This window comes from Bison bison, unplaced genomic scaffold (assembly GCF_000754665.1).
Source record: "Bison bison bison isolate TAMUID 2011002044 unplaced genomic scaffold, Bison_UMD1.0 scf7180017864375, whole genome shotgun sequence".
Taxonomy (NCBI): domain Eukaryota; kingdom Metazoa; phylum Chordata; class Mammalia; order Artiodactyla; family Bovidae; genus Bison; species Bison bison.
The window spans coordinates 2,716,909-2,721,453 of NW_011494947.1; positions in this window are offsets into that span (position 1 = coordinate 2,716,909).

Genomic DNA, 4,545 nt, shown 5'->3' on the forward strand with positions numbered 1-4,545 from the left:
CAAATTTCTCTCTCCTGCTAAATCTCAGTCTCTCTGGTCCCCAAGCCCGCGGGGCCTAAGGAAATTCCTTCCTCGCCTGGGGCCCGTGTCTCCTCGGTTCCCGCAGGCCGATTTGGGGTTCCGGGGTGCGTCCCCGCTCGCGCGCGCAAACAAGCTACCACTGCGGAGGTGGGGTGGGGGGCGCGGTCCGCCGAAACGGTTTCAATAGACGTGACTCAGGCTGGCTAGCGCGGGGCTGTCGGGCGGAGTGGCGGCCTCAGCACCGCCGTGAAAAAGGACCGCTCCCCCCATCTCCAATCTAATTAGCCTCCGTGGCCGCGGGGAGACAAAGGCGCGCCCCGGGGGTTCCCAGGTCGACCGCCGTCATCTGCGCCCAGGCCGGCAGGCAGGTGACTGGCACGCGAGTCTCTCTGGGCGTGGAGGCCCGAGTGCCCCCTCCTCTGCGCCTCCTGGAACTTTCCCCCCCCGCATCGCCCACGCCCGGGGCCTCCAGGCCCGCCGGTTGGAAGCGGGGAAGTCCTGGCAGATCGATGCGGCGGGGCTGAGGGGTGAGGCACGTGGGCAAGCTGGAACTCCAGGAGGGGCGCGGCAAGGCACAGGCTTTGGGAGATAGAGTCCGGTCGAGATGGAGGGAGACGGAGGCAAAGAGAGGCCGAGAAGGATCCAGATAAAATTTAGTCTGAGACTTTGGAGATCCAAGGATGCAGAGAAATGAAGGAAGTGGAGGCAGGGGTTCCAAAAGAGCCTGAGGCTTGGGGAGACTTCTGAGAGTCAGAGAAACGGTGGAGAGGCAGGAATGGGGGTGCCTGGGACACAGAGACTGGGGTACAGGGAGAGGGTCTGGAGAAAGCAGGCAGGAAGGATGAAGAGAGGAGGCTGGGGCAGGGGTAGGTGGGAGATGGGTGGTACCCTTCTTTGCCTGTCTTTCTCCAGGCCCTCTGGCCTGGCCCCTCACCAGTTTTCAGCCCCTCCTGTGTGCCTAGAACCAGCCCCAAGGAAGGGTCCCTGACTCACTCATACCCCCTTCTTTCTCCAGAGGCCCTTCCTCCACCATCTCTGGGCCCCTGCACCTGCTCACCTTCCCTTCTGCCAGATTCACAGCCTGGTGATCAGACTGGGAGCTCCTGGAAGGCAGAGACCTTGTCTGGATCTTCCTTGGTCTCTGGGGCCAGCTCTGGGGCTTAACACACAGTGGATGCTCAGCCAGGGAAAGAATGAAGGGGGTGGATGGAGGCAAGATGGTGTTCGGTTCAGTTCAGTCGCTCAGTCATGTCTGACTTTTTGCGACCTCCATGGCTGCAGCATGCCAGGCCTCCCTGTCCATCACCAACTCCCGGAGCTTACTCAAACTCAGGTCCATTGAGTCGGTGATGCCATCCAACCATCTCAGCCTCTGTTGTCCCCTTCTCCTCCCGCCTTCAATCTTTCCCAGCATCAGGGTCTTTTCCAATGAGTCAGTTCTTCACATCAGGTGGCCAAAGTATTGGAGTTTCAGCTTCAGCATCAGTCCTTCCAATGAATATTCAGGACTGATTTCCTTTAGGATAGACTGGTTGGATCTCCTTGCAGTCCAAGGGACTCTCAAGAGTCTTCTCCAACACCACAGTTCAAAAGCATCAGCTCTTCAGTGCTCAGCTTTCTTGGTGTGGACTAATTCAAAGGACCACGAGGCCTCTGAACTCTCTCACCTTCTCTGGGCGGCATGAGGAAGCCTCTTTGTCCCAGCGAAGTGACATCTAGGGATCTCCAGGTGCTATCGAGCCAGCATAGCCAACAGGCTAGGGCAGCCCAGATCCTCAGAACCCTGGGCCCCAGTTAGGATGTTAGGGAGGAGATGCCAAGGCTCAGCCTCGGATGCTCCCATCTGGGTAGACACGAGGCTGTGGGATGTATGTCACCAGACCTGAGAGGCTGAGCCAGAGGGACCCACGACTGCAAGCCAGGCCCACTCCTACTCATCCTAGCTGGGGCCTCAGACTCCCTGGACCTTCCTGCCTCCAGTCCTATATCTCATCCACGGAGAGATGCTGCTCCCGTAGCATTTGATCATCATCGTTGCTGTCCTAGCTCCAAAACCGTCCACAGCATGGAGTATAAAGTGCTGAGGGCTGCTGCTCTCTGAGAGCTTCTTTTGCACCTCTGCGGCCTTGGGTCAGGCAGTGCAGAGGAGACTGTGAAGAGCTTATGTAGCAACTCTGCAAGATAGGTTTCCACAGTCACCCCATCCTACAGCAGAGGAAATGGAGGCTGTGCAAGAGTAATGGATGCTCTCCAAGCCTGGACCCTTCCCTTCTATGCCTTCCTTGCTCTCTGCAGCCAGCGAAGAAAGCCCTCAGGGTGGTGTCTTCATATCTGTGTATAAGCCCGAGTATAAGCCAGAGAAGAAAGCCCTCCATGTGCCCCCATGCTCAGGCCTCTAGATGTATCAGAAAATGGGTGTTCAACTGGACTGAATGGAGATTTTTTTTAAGTCTTTTTATTTTGTATGGGGTATAGCCAGTTGACAATGTTGTGATAAAAAAAAATTAAAAAAGAGAAAACAAAAAAATCCCATAAAATAAAAGAATAAAGAAAAAAAGAAAACAAACACCCACCCCCACACACACACACAAAACAATGCTGTGATAGTTTCAGGTGAACAGCGAATGGGATCACCCATACATGCGCACGTGTCCATTCCTCCTAAACTCCCCTCCTGTCCAGGCTGCCATGTAATATGGAGCAGAGTTCCCTGTGCTATACAGTAGGTCCTTGTTGGTTATCCATTTCAAATTGGGATGGAGATTTTTCTTAACGTTAGACTCATGTCTCTCCTCCCACCCCTCCTCCTCTTTGTCTTATGGCAGACTTTGGCAATCAGGAAAAACAAACTCACTTGCAGACCAGTTAAATAAGGTGTGTGCTGTGCACTCAGTCGTGTGCGACTCTTTGCGATCCCATGGACCATAGTCCACCAGGCTCCCCTGTCCATGGAATTCTGTAGGCAAGAATACTGGAGTGGGGTGCCATTTCCTTTTCCAAATAAGGTACAGTTATAATGAAAGGAAATGTGCCACTCCAAGTATCCAGGGCTTCCCTGCTGGCTCTGCTGGTAAAGAATCTGCCCAAAATGTAGGTGACCTGGGTTCAATCCCTGGGTTAGGAAGATCCCCTGGAAGAGGGCATAGCAACTCACTCTAGTATTCTGGCTTGGAGAATTCTGGGGACTGTATAGTCCATGGGGTTTCAAAGAGTTGGACATGACTGAGTGACTTTCACTTTCAGATATCCAGTAAGTCACAAATTGGATTTTTTTTCTGGAGGTTTCTGGACATCCCAGTCTCTCAGATCATCATGTATTTATTTTATTTATTTATTTTTAAGATTTTTTTTTTTTGGTTGTGGACCATTTTTAAAGTCTTCATTGAATTTGTTACAGTATTGCTTCTGTTTTCTGTTTTGGTTTTTTGGCCCAGAGGCATGTGGGATTTTAGTTCCCCGACCAGGGATTGAACCCCTGCCCCCTGCACTGGAAAGCAGAGTCTTAACCACTGGACAGCCAGGACAGTCCCTCATGTACTTATTTTAATTATGCAAATGTTTAATGCATGCCCGCTGGGTGCCAGGCTGGACCTGAAGATCGAGTGAGGGTTGTCCCGTCCTGCAGGGTCAGCCTGGCCCTGGTGGCTTCTGGTTCCAGAGACTTTGGTTCAAGGTCATTTAGTTCAGCCAGCATCTAAGGAGCACTTGCACACACCAGCCCTGTCCAGGCACTGAGAGGCTAAAGAGGACCCAGCTGGTTTCCACCCTCAGCATGTTGATGCTTCCGGAGCAAGCCAGGCATATCCACGTGCCCACACCAAGCATGAGATGTTAGCCAGAGATGGAGACTCCTTCTCCATGCAGGTTCAAGAAGAAAAGCTTCGTCTCCTTGTTCTCCCGCTGGTCGAAATGTCCTGTTCCTCCCTACAGCTCCCGTGAAGGGAGTGCTTGGAGCCACCAGCCCACCGTGCCCATTTCTTCTCACCATGAAGTGCGAAGTTGTACTTTCTCTTCTTTTTTTAATATTTATGTATGTGTGTATTTGGCTGTGCCTGGTCTTACTTGAGGCACATGGGATATTCAGTCTTCATTGGGTCATGAGGGATCTTTAGTTGCAGCACGTGGACTCTTAGTTCTGGCATGTGGGATCTAGTCCTCCCATCAGGGATCGAACCCGGGCCCCCTGCATTGGGAACATGGAATCTTAGCCACTGGACCCCCAGGGAAGTCCCAGAAGCTACACACTCACACCCCCAGATGGGGGGCTTTGAATGCTGGGTGAGCAGTGAAATACTTTCTTTGGGTGAGATCTTGGGAAGGAATCTGATTAGAACACAGTTACAGGGCTTTCAGTTGCAGCTCTGCCATGTGGAAAACCTGGAAATCATCACCTTCACCATTTTTTTGTTCTTCATTCGCCAAGTCGTGTCCAGCTCCCTGTGATCCCATGAACTGCAACACACCCGGCCTCCCTGTCCTTCACTATCTCCCTGAGTTTGCATCACCTTCCCAAATGGAAAATCA